The 22,365-nt window shown below is 43.4% G+C and overlaps 1 long non-coding RNA gene across 3 annotated transcripts in view; it reads right to left on the bottom strand.

Moving 5' to 3' along the window:
• Positions 1 to 16,146, bottom strand: part of LOC115942972 (uncharacterized) — a 36,024-nt gene extending 19,878 nt beyond the window's left edge. For 2 of the 3 annotated variants that reach the window (XR_004077560.2, XR_004077562.2), the window contains exons 1-3: positions 11,359 to 13,218; positions 7,751 to 7,992; positions 6,604 to 6,707 (exon numbers count right to left, since the gene is read on the bottom strand). This is a non-coding gene — a long non-coding RNA (uncharacterized LOC115942972). The other variant, XR_014139958.1, reaches the window with a different exon arrangement.
• Positions 16,147 to 22,365: the final 6,219 nt, after the last annotated feature.

Raw genomic sequence — 22,365 nt, 5'->3', positions numbered from 1 at the left:
GAAACAAACTGAGGGTTTTAGAGGGGAGGGGGGTGGGGGGATGGGTTAGCCCGGTGATGCATATTAAGGAGGGCATGTACTGCATGGAGCACTGGGTGTTATACAAAAACAATGAATCATGGATCGCCACATCAAAAACTAATTATGTATTGTATGGTGACTAACATAACATAATAAAATAAAATAAAAATAAAATAAAATAAACACCCTCTATTTTCAAGAAACTTCTCTGAACTGTCCCTTGCACCCCTGTTCTTGGGCTCCATAAAACCTGTAGATATCTATTATTATACACAGATATTACACGTGTGTTTGGATCATCATCATCATCTTATAAGTGTATCCCCTTGACTGGATGTGGGCACCTTTGAAGCAAGGAGCTATGTCTTAGTCATATCTACATTCTCAGTGTCAAGCATGATGCCTGCCACACAGTAATCACTCAATAAATGTGTGGTGAGTAGGCATCTAAGTCTAAAAACCTGTTTTAAATAAATCAATGTAATTACCAACTTCAAGCGTCCTCTCCCAGGCTGGCAGGAAATTTGCCCTCAGTCCTTCCTTAGTTTTCCTTGCCCCTTCCTGAAATTCATATCAAAACTCCAAGACCTGGGGCACCTGGGTAGCTCAGTTAGTTAAGCTTCTGACTTCAGCTCAGTCATGATTTCCTGGTCCTGGGATCAAGTCCCATGTCAGGCTCCCCACTCAGCGGGGAGTCTGCTCCTCCCTCTCCCTCTGCCCCTCCCCCTGCTCCTGCTCTCTCTCTCTCAAATAAATAAATAAAATCTTTAAAAAAATCCAAGATCTTACTCTGTGCCAGAGTACTATGAGTTAAAGGCTCCATCACCTATCTGCCTTGGTTGCTACTAAAATATTCATTATCTCTCTACAGCCTCTTCTGGTACTTCTGCAACTGGCTTGGGATGTAGGAATTAGCTGTATCATCCAACCATTCTCCTCTGGAGGCTTACATCATCCTGGGAGCCCTTGCAGAGAGCAGGGCTGGATCCGCACTGCTCCTGGACCACAGCTCTCTCTCTCTCTCCCCCTTTTTTCTCCCCCTCAGTCAAGGGCCATCTCCTCTTCTAGGGGTGTGGGAGCTCTACAAGACTAACTATATAGAACATCAAGTCTCCTTCACCCTTTTGCCTCCTCTGCAAACCCTCCTGAGGGCTTGTGCTCTTAGAAAACAAAAGCCAGAAATCCTTGCTGCCTTCCACTGCTTTCAGTCCTAAGGGGAATCTTCTGAGACAGTGAAGTATAACCAGGACCGGCTCAGCTAGGAGAAAAGCAAAGGAGGAAAATCACATGCTTTCGCATCCAAAATATGAACCAGCCTCACTTTGGGGATGAATGTGTTAATTAATTGACCAAATTAGAGAAGGAGTAATAACAATGCAAGGGTATCTAAGCAAATGTAAGTAACCAGTAAAGTATTAATCATTCATCCTAAAGAATGATTAATTACCATTGGTGGTAAACAGATCAAGTCCTCTCCTGAACATAGGAGGAACGGAATAATACAGGCAGGTAAGACCTACAGGTGATTTTGAAACCATCAGTTTAGGTCATCAATTGTAAACACTCAGTTCCAAATGCTTCTCTTAAGCTACTGCTGACTGACTTAAATATCACCCTCTGTAGGACACGTTTGATAAGCCCACTGATTTTTGCACACCTGAGATGGACAGTTATACCCCCACTGCTTGCTTTCCATCTTGAGTCTCATCTCAAAGACCTCCCCACCACGACTTTTCTGCCTCCCTGCCTTTCTCCTTAGCCTGGAGGACCTTGGCTCAGGCTCAGCCCGGGAAGAGTTAACACCCCCAGGGCAATCCTCTGCCAATGGGCCACAGAAGTTGGTAGATGAATGTCCCAGGCTCCTGCCATTCAGAAGGACAATTCTGAGGTGCATTCCACACAGTTCCTCAGAAGTCCCCAGGGAACTGAGCCTCAGCTGCCCACAGTGGTGACCGGTTCAAATGAACCTTCTCTGTTGGTTTTTTCTCCTTGTCCTGTTTACTCCTCACTCCCACACTCCAGCTTCCAGGAGTCACTCCCAGATAAACTACCTGTCTCAGGCTCTGTTCTTAGGGGAAATCACCTCAGACAACCCTCTCTCCAGGGCACCTTTCCTGGAGGAGGTGCTAACGGGAAGAGACAAACCCAAAAGGTAAGTTCTAGACTAAGCAGAGGGGATGGGAGGGGAGGTAGGAAACAATCACCAAAATCAGAGAGTTGGATAATCCCCTACAGTGCTGCTCCCGTGAAAGGGATGTAAACTGCCCTGTAAGACTTCATCTGTGTAATGTCTGGACCAAGTTCAAGAGAAGGAGCACATGGCTTCCGGGATGAGGGTATTGACAGGTTGCTGATAGCAGGTGAACGATAGGCGTGCATTGCTCGGGCCCTGACAGCACCGTCTGAGCAATGCAAACACTGGTGCACCAGCCACGCTGTGACCTCACCCTCAGCCTCTCAAAGTGGGACAGAAGGAGCAGAGGATTGCTTAGGCAGCTGTCTGGGAAGAGGAACAACCCCAGCATCAACTGCGACATGTAAGCAATGAGGCTGCTGGGAAAGCTTAGAGCATCTAGAGCAAGTCAATGTGGTCACAGTCAAGGAAGGGAGACAAAGGGAGGAATGAGGTCAGCCATTTCCAGAACCCCTCCAAGGGCCTCGGCCCGGGGCTAAGAGTCTGACACGTCCCCTGAGCTTCCCAGGCCACACCTGTCCAGGGTTTAATATGGGCACGGATTGTTCCAAAAGGTAGGCTTGATGACTATTCAGGTCTGATGAGCCAACAGTATCAGGGGAGGACTGCTACAGAGAAGACAGCTTGATACTCACCGTTCCCAAGATGGGGGCGGGGCACACGATGACACACGGGGCCACACAGAGGAGCACCGAGAGGCATCAGGAGGCAGAGGGGTGAGGGGACATGGTGAGCCAGAGCCTCTATTGTGGTTTCCACCAGAAGAAATATGTAGGACAGTGTGACTTCGGTTTAGCGAATTTGAATAATTTCTGTGGGACCTGGGAGGTAGGGGCTGTCCTGATTTGTCTGGTACCTGGCCCTGGGGTGATTCATTGTTCTTGGATTCACCACCACCTAGCCTGGTATGAGGAGAGCTCAGTGTCTGAATAGCAGGGCCGTACTCCTCCTGACTTTGGACTGCCTTCTCTCCAGGGATGCTGCTTATCTCCCCGGGAGGACAGATGACCAGAGGCCTTGAGCGTGTCAGTGAATCTTTAAAGTTTCTTGCAAAGGTCTTTAGTCCTACATTTCCTGGAAGGTAGAAAAATGAACTCTTTTGTCATGATTAAGGTGGTGGCTTTGGAGGTGGCTATTGCTTTTAACCACACTGATGATTCTCCAGGGCTCTGCTCCCAGGGATTACTGAAGTTCATCCACTAAGCAGCCCGATGTGTGTGTGTGTGTGTGTGTGTGTGAGACCTTCCTCCAATGCCCCCAAGAACTCTGAGAGTCAGTCTTTTTTAAAGATTTTATTTATTTATTTATTTGAGAGAGAGAATGAGAGAGAGCACGAGAGGGAAGAGAGTCAGAGGGAGAAGCAGACCCCCTGCTGAGCAGGGAGCCCAATGCAGGACTCGATCCCGGGACTCCAGGATCATGACCTGAGCCAAAGGCAGTCGCTTAACCAACTGAGCCACCCAGGCGCCCCTCTGAGAGTCAGTCTTAGCATTGGCCATTTGTCTAGAACCCCCATATGGGAATCTAAGGCCCCATGAGGTCTCTCACGTGTCAGTTTGCTCCTTCAGGCAGGGGCGCCCTTGGGTTCTGTGGGATCGCCTTTGGAGCCCCTTGGGCCAGGAGGAGAGCAGCGCTCTCTTTAGCTCAATGGCAAGAGCCCGAGCTTGAGGCCATGTGGGTTGACCACAGAGTCTTTTCCTCCACCACAGCTTCTTCCTTCTCCTGGGTGCTCAGGTTCTCCTGGTGGGCCTCCTCCCTGAAAATCATCCAGCTATCTCCCGCCCACCGACTCTGACCTGCACGTCCCAGCAGGGAAAGGGCAGACAAGGCAATGGTCAGTTCCTGATCAAGGACACAGGATCCAGAAGCTGTGCCCTCACCACTGTCCTGGAATCTGAGTTCCAGGCTGACATGGGTGACATGGCTGTCAACCAGGTGGGCAGGATGGGATATCAGGCTGGCCAAAGAAGAACAGCGAGGGTCCGGGACACAGGGGGCAGTGAGCCAAATCCATGCCAGAGATGTAAGTGCCACTTCCGGGGACAACTCTTATACCCCAGCCTAAGCTTGGAACGGCAAGTGGGGCTATTCTCACAGTTACTTCGCTTGTCCCCAGAGTCACCTCAGATGACTCGGGTCCCACCCCCTTGCTTTGGGCATGACTTCCTGGCTTGATTTAGCATCCCTGCTCAAGCATGATTCTTACACAACGCAACCATGGTGGGAGACTGTGTCAGTTTCCTATGGCTGCTGTAGCAAAAAACACAAACTTGGTGGCTTAAAGCAGTGCACAGTTCTTCTCTTACTGCTCTGGAGGCCAGACGTCCTTCCCTGGGCTGAAGTCAAAGTGTCGGTAGGGTCGGGCTCCCTCTGGAGGCTCCAGGAGAGAATCAGTTTCTCTGTCTTCTCTAACTTCTGGAGGCTGCCAGCACTCCTTGCCGTCCTTGGCTTGTGGTCCCTTGCTCCATCTTCACAGCCAGGATGGCAGCATCTTCACATCTCCCCCTGCTCCCATCCTTATGACGCTGTCTTCTTCCTCTTCTGCGTCAGATCTTCTCTTTTTTTTTTAAGATTTTATTTTATTTGAGAGAGAGAGAAAGCACGAACCAGGGGAGGAGCAGAGGGAGAGGGACAAGCAGACTCCCTCCCGAGCAGGGAGCCCGACCCAGGGCTCTATCCCAAGACCCTGATATCATGACCTGAGCCGAAGGCAGACACCTAACAGAATGAGCCCCCAGGTGCCCCCTCTCTGCCTGTTTCTTATATGGACATCGCTGAAGGCATTTAGGGCCCACCCAGATAATCCAGGATGATCTCCCCATCTCTAGATCCCTAACTTCATCATATCTGCACAGACCCTTTTTTCCATATAAGGTAACACTCCCAGGATTCTAAGGGATTAGGACCTGGATATCTTTGGGGCCCACTATCCAGCCTGCCACAGAGACATCCCCAGCTCCCTCTCAGGCCTAGCGGGAGGATCAGATGCATGAGAGGACAGGCTAATAAACAGAGGATTGAAATCCGGGTCTTTTCACCTCTGAAGCCCCAGCTTTCCCTACGTGATCATATTGCCCCCCATGAAATGGTAGTGAATTTCTGGATCCCGAGGGTTACAAATTTTCCCAGGATCCTCAAGATGGAAAAAGATTCCTGAGCTCCAGAGCCATTCAGAAGCAAATGCCTGCAGCCTGCATCAAGGATGATGGGGGCAGCTTGGGGCCTCGTCTGGCCGCCGCCCTGGGCCAGCTCAAGGAAACACCCTAAGTCATTCCCAACACCTGGTCAGAGAAGAGAGGGAAGGAAGGGTTCAGGGGGTCACCAGAGCTTCATGATGGCTTTAAAAGCACAACTGGCATCAGTTACCCCACGAGGAGTGGTCAGGAGTATCATTTTCATGGAGGCAGGAAAGTACACTTATTACGTTATAAAAATACCTGTGCTGGCTAAATGCTAGGTCAAATAGTACCATGGCTACGGCTCTGCCCTGACTGTGTCATCACATGTCAATCCTGATTTCATTACTCTCAACGTGCATTCCGTTTAACCCTTTATGTTCTTCCCAGAGATGCAATTTCTCGCCCTCTGTGTGAGCAAAATGAATGCAAGCAATGTCTACCTGGCCATCACTTGGACTTCCCAGCAAATATAAATCCTCTTGTATTTCAGGAGAATTCTTCCTGCTGTTGTCATGTACGCAACAGCAACACAGCTTGACTCGTAAATACTACTACAGAAGATGAATCTCCAAGCAATGCAGAGAAATGTTGGCAATAATATTCCATTTAGAAAGGTTTTGTTTTGTTTTGTTTTTCATCAGACAGGTGTACTTAGCTTTACAGGAGAAATATTCCTAAAGAGTTGGCTATACTGTAAATTTTGGAAAGCAAATCTCATTTTAACATTGATTTCCATTATGTCAGAAATGTTCTCCCAAATCTTTTGGTTTTCCCGCTTAGTTGTGATGACTCTGCAGACTTGGGGAGGGGGTGGGGGGAAAGAGCCTCTTAAGGGCCAGCTGCCTCCCTAGAAAGGCCAGTCTAACAAATAGAGAGCTTCAAGCCCCAAACGTTTGGACTCTGTCCTGTAAACTCCAGTCCATTCCAGCTCAGACGACCTCCGACCCCTCAGCATGAACTTGATGGTGAGGCAGAGAGAGGCAGAGACAGGCCATGGAAAGATGCCAACCCAAGGTGCCTTTTTGCTTCAGGGGAGGATCAGGAGCCTGAGGGGCCCCTGGGGGTGTAATGAAAGCACGCAGAGTTTGGTAATGACTGGACAGCGGCCAGACGCAAGTTTCATTCCCACCGGGCACTCAGCTTCAGGCACGTCAGGTCCATTTCACAAGCCTGTTTCCCCATTTGCAAAAGAAGGGTAGAAATACTTACCCAGCCGGTGGTTGTAAGGGTGAGACATAGTCTAGAACCAGGATCATCAAACTTTTCTGTAAAAGGCCATATGGTCTCTGTCACAAGGCCTCAACTCTGCAGACCTAGCATGAAGACAGTCATAGATGATGTGTTAAGAGTGGGTATGGCTGTGTTCCAATAAAACTTTATTTATGAAACCAGGCAGTTGGTAAATTTGACCTGAGGGCCATAGTTTGCCAGACCCTCCACTAGAACAGCCTGGTACGCAGTCTGGTGAAGGTGCTGGACCTGGCCAGCTTGGCCTCACATCCATTCACAAGCCTTGAGAGAACCTCTACAAACTACAATTCCCAACCTCCTCTGCCTGCTGGCTTCTGGATGGATCTAGCCAATGGGAGGCGTTGGGAATTGGGAACTCTCTGTTGGACCTGCAAATCTGGCAGTGGCTAGTTCCACTAGACAACCCGTCCCTTGACAGCCCCAGCTCCCAGCTCCTGCTAGGTGGGTGCCTCGGCATCAGTCTCCAGCAGCACCATCTCCTCCTCCTGGCTAATCCCCAGGCTGCCTCACTATCCCGTTGGCTTTCCAGCTCTCCTGGCCCCTTTGTTCCCGGTGCTCAATGGCCTCTACTGAACTGCTTGGCTTGAGCGCGTGCATTTCCCTGATTGGACTCTTGACTACAACAGAGAACGGTTAGTTCTCCATAAATGGTGATGTTCTTAATTTATTCATCCTAACACTCTGGATATTTCTAATCTCATGATTTAATATTTCTGCCTACTAGGTGTCCGAAAATAGGTTCTTATATAATTCCTAATAGGCGAAATGCAAAATCTTAGCCACTCAGTCAACAAGCATATACTGAGTACCTGCTGTGTGCCAGGCACTGTTGTAGGCCCCAGGGTGTACAGCTTAATAAATTAGTTGATGACTTTATCCATCACCCAACCCAACCCCTTCATAGTACACACAAGGAAAAAAAAAAAACTCCAAAGATCATCATAGCTAATGTTTGTTGGGACTGTAAATTGTGCCAGGCTCCGATCTAAGGACTTGGCATGAATGACCTTACTTAACACTGCTAACAGCTCACTGAGGTGGGTAGTATTATTACTCCCATTTTAGAGATGACAAAACTAAAGCACAGAGACGTAAGAGAACTTACCCCAAAACAAGTAGCTAGTCAGTGGCGGAACTGGGATTTGAACCCAGGCAGTCTGGCTCTACATCTCAAGCTCCTAATCACAGAGCATAGTGCCTCCTTCCCAAGAGGGTGGAGGATGTGTTCAAGGCCATGGTAAGTGGTACAGTCATGACCAGAGCTAAGTCCTCAAGCTCTAATTACATGTTCCACCCATTAGTGAATTGGCAGCCACTGCTGTAATCATTAACGCAACAGTCATTCCTCTAGAAGAAAGAACAAAAAGCCATTATATGTCTCTTTATAGTCTTTAATACACGTCATAGAAGAATACAAAAGTCAATAAGGAATCTGCTGTATCAGCCATCAACAAACACTTTGCAAAATGTTCAGTCTAACAAACACTGGAAAAAATCATAAAATCAGAATGTTGTAGATGAGGGATCATCTACTTAATTAGTTTTGAAATTTTTTAAGTCTCATAACCCTTTCTTTAAATAAAAGTGTCTAGGGGACCCCAGCATGTAAAACAGTCAACAGATAAAAGGGGACCTGCTCCAGTTAGGGTAAGTAGAAGATGCTAGAAGGCCCCTCTCTCAGTTCTTGTCTCCACTTTCCACAGCCCCTGAGTAGACTCCCCGGAACCCAGTTTAAAAGCCATTGGTGCTAGTTCACCTCAGTCTCTGGTCTCCGAACACCTAAGAAGTGACAGGCGTGACTTCCCCAAGGTCATTCCGGTCAGTCATAGCACAGTCAAGATCAGAGCCCCAGCTCAGAGCCCCGCACCAATCCTCTTTTCAACATCACCACCGTATGCTCTTCTAACTTGGCTTTCTGGGAACTGTGAATACCTTTTGCAGCCAGCAAGTGTCTGTGTCTTTTGAGCCCCTCCACGTGAGCAGCAATAAAAGAAACCCGGATGGCTGGCAGGGGCAGGATGCACAGAGCAGAGCCTCAGCAAACTTGATGGAGCCCGCCTAATTTCTGAGGATCTAACAATCCCCAGCTACATGGTCAAGGCTGCATTGAAATAAATGGAGAAGAAAACAGCTCTCTGATCTACTTGTGGTAATACTCAAAACTGCTCAGCAAGATGCATTTTCCAAGACATCAAAAGCTTGTGTTCCTAGGACCGCTGTGAGTTGGTGATGCACGTCTGCATCCCCAGGCTTGCTGTTCACAGTCGTTTTTTATGGCCTGACAGCGGGGGGCCCCGCAGTGCTGGAGCCAGGAATCAGAGGGTATCTGTGGGCTTCCATGCTGCAGTGGCTTTTACACATTACTTGTGTCTCTGAGGCTTTCCCCTGATGTAACTGACAACCTCCAGTTGCCATTTAGACTTCATGGGGGTTCCCAGATCTCAGCGGGGAGAAAGGAAAGCCCTGGAAACCCCAGCTTTGAAACAGCCCTCTTAGCCTAGGAGACCAATGACGCAGAGACAAACCCCTGACGACTGAGCAGAGCAGGCTGGAAAGAGGAAGCAGAGGTGGTAAACAGGGTCCCCCTCAGCCTTGTTTGCTGCCATCCACATTCCAGTACAGTGGCCACAGCAAGGTCATTGAAGGTCATGGTCGTGAACCAAGAGGGTTTCACCTCCAAAAGCACAATCCAGCTTTCACTTCTGCAACTTCATATCATCTCTTTGTTCAGATTTCCTCTCCTCCTAAATAAATTCTATTGCCCAAATTTACTCTCCGCAGACACTAAATGGAGATACATTGTTCCTCTTATGACTCCTTTTCTCCGGATGGTTTATTTTCTTTGCCATTAAGGGCTGGTTGAAAACACAGAAGTTTTGCTTGAATTACCATCAAACCAAGTCGTATAAAGACATAAGGGACTGACAGTTTTCCATTTATGGATTAGGCACTCGTTATTTTTCTGGCTTTTAACAGCTTTTCAATCTAACTTGTCATTCCAACGTTCTTCCCATTCCAAGATGACAGCAAAATTGGACATAGACCATGCACTTACAGCTGCCCTTCCAGAAACAGTACCTAATGGTTTATGAGGTTATTGGCTTGTGTTTTTTCTAGTAAATTCTTTTAAAAATTCCAGTAAATTGGTTAAGTTCTTGCCTTAAAGAGGAAAAAAAACAGTCAATGTCCTTAATTGTTCTCTCATCTTTTAGGGTGTCCTCTCGTGGGAATGGGCATCATCAGACTTGGCCAAGAGCCCAACATCGCCTGCCTTCCTTTAATGTTGCAAATGTTCCCTCTTCTATTGTTAGAAGACTTTCTGTTCTCGTGGACCTGACTTAGAAAACTTCATTTGGCAGGCGATGTCTGAGGTCTAGGATGCAGCAGGCTCTACCATGCCCCACCCTGGATGCAGCCAGACTCCTCGTTCAGCTCCAGGTTCTTGCTCTCTTTAAAAGGAGCAAAACAAACAAACAAAAACCCAAACAAACAAGAAAACCAAAAAACCAACCAACAAAACCCCAGGAATGCTCACCTCTAATTGGTGGAATAATTTGGGGAGATTTTTATTTTCTTCTCTTTTTTTTTTTTCTAGTTCTATCATGCATTTCCCATGGAATATAAAAATTACTACCCTTGCTTTTGTGAGAATCATCCCCCTGTGCTTCCTTCTAATTTTATCACCTACTTACACGTCTCTAAGCAATACACTTTTAGTTTGGCTTATTTTGAAATTCCATTTAGAAATAATCATACTTATGGGCACCTGGGTGGCTCAGTTGGTTAAGCATCTGCCTTCGACTCAGGTCATGATCCCTAAGTCCCAGGATGGAGCCCTGCATCAGGCTCCCTGCTCAGTGGAGAGCCTGCTTTTCCCTCTGCCCCTCACCTCGCTCGTGCTCTCTCTCTCTCTCATTCTCTCTCAAATAAATAAATAAAATCTTAAAAAAAGAAAGAATCATACTTTTAAAAAAGTTTATTAAATAAAGGACAAAAATGTGACAATGCGGAAAGAAGCTGTCTAGAACTACTGTCCGATATAATAGCCCCCAAGCACACGTGTGGCTGTTAGTGCTTAAAATGTGACCAGTCCAAACTGAGATGAGCTGGAAGGACAAAATGCACAGCAGATTTTGAAGACATACTTTAGTCTGAGAGAAGGAATGTGAAATAGCTCATTAATCCTTTTACATTGATTACTTGTTGAAATGTTAATATTTTAGATATACTGCTTTGAATAAAATACATTATCAAAATTAATTTCACCTGTTTCTTTTTGCTTTTTAAATGTAACTACTAGGACATTTTAAATTACACATGTGGCTTGCATTATATTTCTGTTGGATGACGCTGGTCTACGAACTCGCTGAATTCCTTACATTCAAAATCCACAATTCTAAACAAGATTTGATGATTATTGGATATCCACTCCAAGCCACTAGTTTTGCTGTTTCTTTTTTTTTTTTTTTCTTTTTTTCTTTTTGGTTTCCCCTTAGTCTAACTCCTTATGCTACAAAGCTCCTTCAGCATCCCTTGCATTTCTCTCCTACAACTTGGCTACCGGCCAACCAAAATGAACACTGTACCAATTTCTCAGTGCCCTCCACAGGTGGCCGGTGTTCTCATCCTCCAATGCCTCTGGCCTTTCCTGCTTTTTTTCCCACCTCCACTTCTCCTGCCCTCACTGCTAGGACCCCGCTCCTCCACACTCACCCCATTCTTCCATCAAAGACATCCTGGGGCTTACACGTGTCAGATCCTCATGACATCACTCACAGCCAAGTCAAGATTGCAGGAAGACCTTTCACTCTCCATACAGTTAAAGGCTGGACATCTAGTAAAACAAATAAACAAAACCCAAAAAAAACCTCATCATTATTTCTGCTCCACAGCAGATTCTTTTGGAGAGACAGGGGATCCACCCTGGTGCTCCTACAACCACAGAGCGCCATCAGGGAAGATGCGGTGATCTAGAACCCGAAGACCACTCTCTGGTTACGCATGCACCTCCCTGCCCCTCCTCAGCAGACTCTGCCTCCCTGAAGGCCGACCTCTGAACCCAGGGGTTTCCAGGGTTCCCTGGGCAATAATATTCTATAGCAAGAAGTGGATGGTTTGGTTCCTCTTACCTAAGTCTCACTCCCTTCATCAGCAAAACCAGAACAATGGCAGTGCTTACCCCGAGAGCGATGTTAAGCACACTGCCTGGTATTTCTTATTTCAGACAAGCCAAGTTTGTGCAAAGACCGGAACAGCCCCTATGGGGGCATGTTGCGCTCATTTTAATGAATACTTAAATTCCATAGCTATTACTTCAGAAAAGTGTGCTCAATTTATTTTGACTTCCCTTGGTTCAGACGTTCTCTCAGTTTCCTCTCTTCCCGGCCGGTTGAGATCGGTTTCCAATGGCAACATGGATGGATGGCAGAGTCACAGCCCAAGCAGGTCTCATTCCAGCTCTCCATCTCCTATTTCTGCTCTGCCCAATATCCTTCCAGATGCTTTCTCAGACCCAACACAAGTGCAAACAGAATCTCAGATCATCCTCTTGCCCACTTTGGAGATCCCACCTCAACCCCTTCATCACCGGAGCATGGAGTCTTATCACTCACTGTCTGAGATCATTCTCCACCCCATCGGGGACCCCACAACCGCACCGGGGAATTTGGCAACACTAGCCACAGGTGGCGATGGAGCTCTTTACCTGTAGCGAGCCCAAATTGGGATGTGCTGAAAAGCGTAAAAAAATACCCAGATTTTGAAGAGTAAGTGCAAAAATTAAAAAGGAATGTAAAATACCTCACTAAAAATTGTTATACTGATTACACATTGAACTGGTATTTTAGACGCATTAGGCTAAGTAAAAATATATTATTAAAATTAATTTCACCTGTTTATTTTGCTATTTTAATGTGGCTGTCAGAACATTTTAAACCATGTATACAGTTTGCGTGACATACTTAGTGGATAGCACTGCATCTCCAATGGTCAGCTTTTGTAGCTTACTACTTTGGGGTAATATCACAGACTTCCTTTCAAACTACTGCAACCAGTAAATCAAACAAATGGCTATTTGTGTGTAAGAATAAAGCAGCCTTATTTTCTTCTCCCATTGTCCCTTAACTTGCTCAGGAGAGATAGTTTTCCCCCCTGCCCCTGGATGAAACTTGCCTTTCTGGTCACTCTTAGGTAACAGAAAATCCTAGAGCCAATTGATTCACAAAACACAATCTGGATTTGTACTTCGAATACCCAACACACATACTAAGAAAAGCTTCCAACTTCAAAGTTTTAAGGACTCACACTTTCCCAACTAGAATGTGTTGTTAAAAGAGAGAAAGCTGCAGTTGGTGGAGGGGACAGGGCTGTCACATTCCTCTTTCCTCCTCTGTCCCTCTTCCCCAACTTGCCAACCCAGGTTTCTGACTCCTCCAGTACAGGAGAGCAGGCTGGGAGAGGGGTGTGGTGCCCTTGAGTGCAGGCTGTGGGCTCCCTGGGCCCCACCAGTGTGTAAAACTGGCTCTTCTCAGACAGATTCCGAGAGGTCTTTTGAAACTTCCCTCTTTGCTAAGGACCACTCACCAGAAACTCCTTTGGTGTGGTTGATGTGTTCTCCTCTAACTTTCTGCTTACTCTTTCTGCAGGCCAGAGGAATCCAGCAATACTTTTAACTTTTCTCTGATGAGGCTTCTTCATTCTTTTTTAAAAGCAGTTTTGACTGAAGTATAACATATACATAAGTGTACCACTTGAAATGTCTCTGAGTAAACGTACGTGCCCCCCACCTGAGGCAACAAGTAGTCCGTTCACTTTTATAATGGCTCCTTTTGGACAAGGTCTAAAATGCCAACCCTTTCTCTGGTGGGGCCACATCAGGTCCCAGAGATGCTCATGCACCCTTTGCCCCCACAAATTCTGGGAGGATGTGCCTAGGATGGGAGCAGCCAGCCCTCCCTCACATCTACTACCAGAGCTGAAAGCAAGCTTTCTGTTTCCTCAGGTATGAATCAGATGCTTGTCCAGCCATCAGCTGACATCAAGGTCCCTGAGCGGACTCAATGTCCCTCCACTTGTTGGGAGGGAGAGGCATCTCTCACCCTTTCCTCTTAGGGATGGCACCAGGACTCAGAGTGTACCGATGATTCTCCCTGAAGATACTCCCTTCAGAATCCCTTATCTCATCTTCACTCCCTGTCGGGGAAGGGGAACCCCACCCAGTTCTCAGCCACTTGCTTTGAACATATTCACCTTGGTCTGATGCCTCACTTGGGGTCTTCAATCACCTTAGGACGTTAGCCGAAACATCCACTCTAATGTCCTGTTTCAGCACCAAAGGCACCAGTCACCTCTTCTCCATTCTCCCCTCCAATCATTAAAGAAAAAGTGGGGGAGACATAATTTCTGCCTCAGTAAAATGTTTACTTCAAGGCCATGGAAATATAGCTTCTACCTTCTTACTAAGTTCTGCTTGCTGTGGGAGATTCAAATGTGCCATCCCCAAGGCCACAGCTCCCATCTGCTGCCACTTACAGTGTGGGACCCAAGCAAGGTAGATGGAGGGTGGCTCTTTGGTTCAAATCCAAGCTCTGCCATCTACTAGCCTCTTGGAGACCTGGTTCCCCAACTGCAACGATACGCCTTGCTTCGCAGGGTGGGGAAGAGCGAGGTTAAGTCATGCTTAATGTGCTTAATGATAACTTTCCATGATTTTTCTGGCTCACAAGCTAGACTCAGTTTTCTTGTCTCTTCTTCCAAATCCCTTCTTAGGTTACTCACTTGTCACATAACTTTCCATTATTATCTTCCACTGGAAACCTTCTCCTGGGTCTAAATAAGGGGAGAGGAGGGATCTAAAACAAGAAATAAGAGAAAATAGTCTAAAAATTGTATTCATTTTTGCATAGGTCAGAGAGCTGGAAAGACCTTGAGATATCATCTCTCTGGTCCTGACCATGGTCATGATCCATGTCAGGTTCCATCTTCTTCACTATCCACATTTGTGAAGGAATATCACTGCTCCTAAAAGTCAGATTCTTCTTCTTCACCAAATATGCAATCTTCCAAGCAGACTCACTTAAAATTATACCGCCCCCAAAAGGACTGAAACATGCGTATAGTTTATACAGCACTTTGAACTTGCAAGAAGTCCTTTCTCTTCTAATATAGAACCCTCACACTGTTATTTGTTCCTTTGTTTTTTAAGCAAGATGAAAGGCCTCACAGTCATCTGCTCCTACCACTGATTGACTTGCTTCTCAAAGAATTGCCACCATCCTCAACTTCTTGGGGCTGCTTCTCAGACATGGCAGGCAATCTGCAGATGCAGCAGAATAGCTGAGCAAACAATGGGGAGGCCGTTACAGGAGCAGACAGGATGCAGTGCCTGGCATCTGCTACAGGACAGGGAATGTGTTCTAAGGCTGTCCAGCCTACTCTGGAATCTCACACATGTTTTCTGAAGTTTATGCCTGGATAATCCCATTGTAATGGGAAAAAAATGGTGGCTGTGATGGGTCTATTCCCTCAGCTCAGCACAAATGTCTACTGTGGAAAAATCTACACAGGGAAACTCAGTCCTCGGTCATGGACCCCAGCCTGAGATCATGCAATGTGTGTGGTTAGTTAAAAAGGGACCAGGACCAAAAGTACTAAGGGGTCATATGACCCATCCTCTTGGTTGGGAAAACAACTCAGTACCAATCCTGCTGACAGTGGGACATCTCGGGAGGAGATCATCCCATGCTGTGGGGAGATGTCACTGGTCCTGCATGGGTCTTTTCAACCATGTTCACACGCCCCAGCCACTGAGTTTCATCAGATGCACCATCAGGGATATAAAAGGCCATAAGTATAATAGAAACCAAAGAGTTCCTGCAGTTGAGAGGGAGAATGATATTTGAAAAGCAGTGCAGAGTTGCTTCCAGTCTAGGCCAGTGGCTCACCATGTCGTACAGCAAAGGAAAATGTCTGTTACTATTTGTAGGACATAAAACCTGGAATCCGCACCAAAGGACCCATTATTCTAAAACACTACAAAATATCCCTGTTCATTCTCGAAGTTTATAGAAGCTCCCCAGTGGAAGCTGCAGTCTTGCCCTTTGATATCTGTCATTCAGATGCAGCAACTAGACTCCTGGATGTTGGTCAGAGGGGCAAAGAGACATCACTCTGCTGCATCCTTGCCCTTCAAACCCAGAAGGATAGCTTGTGCTTACTTTCACATGCAGGAAACACCTTTGGAAATTTCTTCTTCCCACTCTGACTTCACTTGCCTATACCAGTTTGTTACATGAAGAAAAATAAGCGATGGATTCTCTCACAAAATAGGAGATCCTTCAAAAGAAACACACACACACACACACACACACACACAACTGCAGCCTTAGCCTAAAACCCCCAGGGCGTTAGAGAACATTTCCAAGCCCAGCCACTATCTGAGTAAAAGTAATTTTTTAATTAAAACAAACCCCATCTCATACTTCATGCAATGATGTAATAGCAGATCCTCAAAGAAACTGCATGACATGCAGCAACACATGTGAAATGGAGGTAAAAGGAAAGATTAAATGAAAATACATATTTGAGCTGGTTATTAGGAACCATAACATTTCCAGGAATGGGTCACTAGGGAAAACAGTTGATTTGGCTGGGGATAAACAGTGCCTCTTAGGTGTGTCCTGAGAAGACGTGATCAGAACTTAATTTTAAATCTGAGGATTGTAATAAGAACTTTGTTGTTTAAAACCTCTGCTAAAGAGAAGGGAGCAAGCATAAGCAAGCGCCCGGAGGATGAACTGGAAGAAGCTCATGTTACCCTTGGGGTCAGAAGGAGGGGCAGAGACTAGTTAAATACGCCAAAGCTAATTTCTACTTGTCTTTTCAAATGCTTTAGCAATGGGAACCCTCTGATTATGCAGTCCTCTACACAAAGGGTGCAACTAGGAGTTTCTGAGATCAGCGTTAATGTAGGGGCAGAAAGGAGAGAAAAGATGCATATTCCAACTCCATAGAGAGCTCTCCACAGGCGAAGGGGTCTGGGTGAGATGTTTGTAATCTGATGTTTTTGGTCTCAATCTTCCCATTTATAGACTGATTTCACATCACTGGACACTTACTGTTCCTCCCCTACGGATGTTATTTTTGCAGAAGAATGACTACACAATAGACAATTCTCTTTTTGCCCAAGCTGGAGTCTAAAATTTGAAACAGCTGATGTTCTCTTCCTTCCTTAAATAACTAAAGCACAGCTTTGACAATTAAACTTGGCGTTCCACTAAGAGTGTGCTCAGATGGGCATATTTGAATTGTGTGAAGGGTAAGAATTGGATGGTCAGGCGGGAACCAGGTGTGTGGTGCACCATTTCCTGAGACTGGGCTCTGTGGGGACACCTCAGGCCAGCGTAGCATCCAGTAAGTAATGCTTGGAAATGAGGAATTTGGAGCTAAGAGCCCCTTATGTAGGAACTGAAGATCAAAAGGAGGCTAATGAAAGAGTGATTTTACGTTTTATGTCAGATTCATCTGAAATTAACTAGGGTCTTCATTTTTCATATTCTCATAAAGTCAACAAATAAATCACATCAGGTGTAAGCTTCCCAGAGAGTAAAACTGCCTATATTAATTTCCCTTTAAAGCAACATCACATTTCCCCTGGCATACAAAAACAAATGCTATGAGTCACAAAAAGTATGAAATTTCAAGGTCAGTTGATACTGTGTCACTCAAGGCTTCCCAGATAGCAAATAAGAGTTCCATTACTTTCTGTGTGTGTCTTATTGCCTTGCTCCCCGTGCCTCACTACAACTCAATGCCCTTCAAATGCAATATCTATTGTTACAGCCACTTTCATCTTTACCTGAGTGAAGCAGAATCAATGTGCTTGACCAGCAATTCCAATTAAGCCACTGTAAACCATCCTGCTGAATCTGCAAGCTTTGGATTTATATTGAATTAATGAAAGCTGAAAGGGGTTCCCATATCACAGCCACACTTAATGCATCCTTGTCAAAAAGAAATGCAATTACAACATTGCATGTACATAATAGGTTGATCAACTTATACAAGGTGACAACCATGAACTGATCATATGGGAGTGTCAGTGAAAATTCCAGTAGCTAATAAAATGTGCTACCTTTAGGTTATTTAATCCCCTAGAGCCTGGATGGTTCAGATGATTGGTAAAGAGATATACACTTAGGGTCACTTATTTTCAGGTCAATGGTTTAAATAGACCAGTAATTAGTATCAAAGGCAACTGTTCCATATCAATTAGGTTTTATTATTTAGACAAAACTGTCTTAGTCTAACAGTTGATTTCCATGGGGGTAAGTCCAAGAAAAAAATATGTTCTAAATGCTCATAGTTAATCTTTGGAGTAAAAAACAAATCTTTCCTGAAAAAAAAAAAAAAAAAGAGCAAAGGAATTGCTAAGATGAAGTACGCAAAGCAACACTGACATTAACTGGCGGAGGCCTCTTCTGATTTAGGCAATAGACACACCTTAAAGCATTAGTTATGCTGATCAACTCTAATATCAGTTTTTGGGTACTAGATTTAATTAGAAAAAAAAATCTAAGCTCCAAAGTGGTCAAGAAACAAACAAAAAAAGAGAGATGCATCTGATTACTTAAGTACTGTGATGGGTTAAGCTATGTAATAATGTTGACGTGATGGTTGGCAAACTGTATTACATTAATTTCTTATCGGAGATAATACAGAAAAGAAGTCTCTATTCACTCTTCCCCTCTAAACTAACTAAAACTAACAAGTAAAACTAGGAAAACACCTCAACCCTGAACCACAGTTTATGAAGTAAGACTGCTAAATGCCCTGGAAACTGTGACCAGGGAAGGAGAAATTCAGAAAGAGAAGTCTGAGCTCTGCAGACCCTGAGACAACCTGTTCTCCAGACTAGATGGCTCACCAGAGGGGTCACCACGATGTCCTGACTGGAGCAGCAAAGTCGATGCATGTGAGCAAGCCAGCTGAACTCTCCATAGAGAGGCAGAGGACTTATTCCTGCAAGAAACAGGCTATCAGTGAGACTGCATTTAGGATAAACCTGGGGGGCACACAGAGCTGCAGCTTTGATCACCTAAAGACAAGTAATGTTTAAATTGCCAAAGAAGAACATGGGACCAAGAAGCCAGAATGATTTCCCCCGGCCAGAGGCAGAATCACACCAACCAGGTAGAGTACAATGACAAAGCATTCAAAACAACTTAACAAATGTTCCTGTTATTCCAGTTTAACCCCAGCTGATCCCTGTACTTTTGTGCGCAAACAGCTGGTCCAGGAAACTTCCACCATTCGATGATGGACACCAGCACAGAACTAATACAAACACACTGCAAAGAAACAAGGAGGAGAGAAACATCACCAAACAAGGCAAATAAAGAATACGCTCCAAAACATTATGCCACAAATCGGTTTGAGATGATGATCAAACATCTTTATGAAAATTAAAGAAAGCAAATGAAATTTGACTTCAGGGAAAGGGAATGAGCAGGAAGAAATGTAAGGGCTTATAAGGGACAAACATAAGGGGAAATATTTTGTTTTTTTAAAGGACATGAACTGAAAGAAAATATAAACATAACAAAAGCGAAGGTCATATTGGAAATAGAAATTACTGAAGAAAAAGTTAGGAGCATATAGGAAATGCTTTAGTAAATTTGAGCATATTGGAAAGGAAAATAGTGGTTTTTTTGAAAAGATGACTAAAGGGTAAATGTTAGTTATGGGGAGACTTGGAAATACTCTAAGATATATGCTCCACCCTTGTTATTTGAAAGTAGGCTTTGACTAGTTGAAAAACTATATTGAAATTTTTGGAAAACCAATCACATTTTTAAGAAATATAATTAATATGCTAGAGAGGAGAGAAAATGGGATCATATAAAGTGCTCAATTAAAACTAGAGAAGGCAGAAAAAGAGGCAAAGATTTTTTAAAAAGAATTAATGGAAAGAATAGAAAACAGTTGCAAACATTGAAGATATAACCTATCTATATCGATAGTCACTTCAAACATCAATTGTCTAAAAAAAAAAAAAAACAATAAAAAGGCATAGATGACCAGAATGGATTAAAAAAACAATAATCAACTATATGTTGCCTACAAGAACTTTCCTTTAAATATAAAGACACAGATAGGTTAAAACTAAAGGAGAAGATATGCCATACTAATAGTAATCAAAAGAAAGCTAGAATAGCTATACTGATTTCAGAAAAAGCAGACTTCAGGAAAAAAAGAAAATTACGGGGATAAAGAGGAGCATTGCATCATGAAAAAGTGATCAATTTTTCAAGAAGACTCGACAATCATTAATGTGTATGTATGTGTATGTGTATGTATCTAACAACAAAACGTCATGATACATAAGGCAAAACGTGATAGAACTAGAAATAGACGAATGCACTTTGAAGACATCCCTCCTTCATAATTGATAGATCAAGCAGGCAGAAGATCAGTAAGGATATAGTTGACCTGGAAAGTACCATCAATCAACTGGTTCTAATTGTATTATTAAATATTTCATCTAATAACAGCAGGAGAGACATTCTCAAGCTCATGTGGAATATTCTCTATGATAGAGCACATTCTGGGCCACAAAAGGCATTTGAGCAAATTTGAAAGAACAGAAATCATACAAAGTTATATTCACAGACCACAATGGAATTAAACTAAAAATCAATAATAAAAAGATAGCTGAAAATCATCTTTGGAGATTAAATATTTGGAGATAAAACAAAATGCTATTAAATAACATGAGTCAAGGAAGAAATCTAAGAGAAATTTTAAAATATTTTGAACTAAATGAAAATGAAAATACAACTTATAAAGCTTGAAAAATGCAGCAAACACAGTGCTTAAAGGGCAATTTATAGCATTAAATGCATATATAAAAAAGAAGAGAAGAGAAATCTAAAATCAAAAATCTAATGTTCTGCCATAATTAACTAGAGAAATAAGGACAATTTAAACCAAAAGCAAGTAGAAGAAATAATGTAAATTAAAGTAGAAATTAATGAAATTAAAAACAGGAAATTGAGAAAATCAATGAAATTAAAAGCTGATTGAGATGATCACTACAATTGATAGCTCTCTAGCCATATTAACCAAGAAAAAAAAGATAGAGAACACAAATTCTAATATCAGAAATGAAAGAGAGGTCATCACTGTTGGTCCTATGGGAATTAATAATAAAAGAATATTATGAACAACCTTGTTTACAAGTTTGAGAACTTAGATGAAATAGACCAATTCCTTGAAAAACACAAAGCAACAAAATTCAAAAAAGAAAAAAGTGACAATCTGAATAGGTCTATATCTACTAAAGAGATTGAATCGATAATTAATAATCTTACAAAACAGAAAGCACCAGGCCCAGATGGGTTCACTGATGAATTCTACCAAACATTTAAGAAAGAAATTATACCAGTTCTCTACAATCTCTGTCAGAGGATAGAAGGCAACATTATCCTAATATCAAAACCAGGCAAAGACATTACAAGAAAAGAGAACTACAGGCCAATGGCTCCCATGAACATAAGCACAGAAATCCTCAACAAAACATTAGTAAATTAAATCCAACAACATATAAAAAGAATTATACACAATGACCAAGTGGGATTTATGCTATGTATGCAAGTTTGATTCAACATAAAAACCAATTAATGTAACCTACTGCATGAGTATATTAAAGAAAAAAATCATATTAGCATGTCAATTGGCACTGAAAAAAGAACTGACAAAATCTAACTATTCATGATTTAAAAAAAATATATCAGCAGACTCAAAATAAAAGAGAACTACATTAACTTGACAAAGGGCATTTATAAAAACCTACAGCCAATACCACACTTAATGGTGTGAAACTGATGCTTTCTCCCTAAGACTGGAAACAAGGCAAAAAGGCATCCTCTCATCACTCTTAAATAAAACACAATACCATCTATAATGGCACCAAAAGAAAGAAAGAAATAATTTGATATAAATCTAACAAAATATATAGTGGATCTATAAGCAAAAAACTAAAACACTTTGATCAGAGAAATGAAAGAAGATTTAAATAAAGAAGAAATATTCTGTGTCATGGATTGAAGGACAATATTATTATGTGAATACTTCCCAACTTCATCTATAAATTCAGTGCAATCTCAATCAAAATCTCAGCAAGCTATTTGGTGGATATCAACCAACTGATTCTTAAAGTTTATACAGAAAAGCAAAAGACCCAGAACAGATGATAACAGGACACTGATGCAGACTGGGGTCAGAAGAGGGACACTACCCCACTTCAAGAGGTACTACGTGGGTACCATAATTAAGACAGTGTTTTTATCGGTGAAAGAATAAACACATTAGTCAATGGATCAGTACAGGGAGCCTAGAAATGCACCCACAGAAATATTGTCAACTGTCTTTACCAAAGAAGCTTAGGCAATTCAATAGAGAAAGGATAGTCTTTCAACAAATGTTACTAGAACAATTGGATTTCCATATACAATAAGAGCAATAAAAAAGAATTCAAACACAGAACTTACACCTTTCAAAAGAATTGACTCAAAATGGGAAAGTCGGAAAGAACTCAAATACATGGAGGCTAAAGAGCATCCTACTGAAGAATGAATGGGTCAACCAGGAAATTAAAGAAGAATTAAAAAAATACATGGAAACCAATGAAAATGAAAACACAACTGTTCAAAATCTTTGGGA

This window comes from Leptonychotes weddellii, chromosome 14 (assembly GCF_054177405.1).
Source record: "Leptonychotes weddellii isolate Sample4059 chromosome 14, ASM5417740v2, whole genome shotgun sequence".
NCBI lineage: Eukaryota > Metazoa > Chordata > Mammalia > Carnivora > Phocidae > Leptonychotes > Leptonychotes weddellii.
The sequence above is the reverse complement of the archived record's forward strand: the minus strand, read 5'-3'. Positions and strand labels throughout refer to the sequence as shown.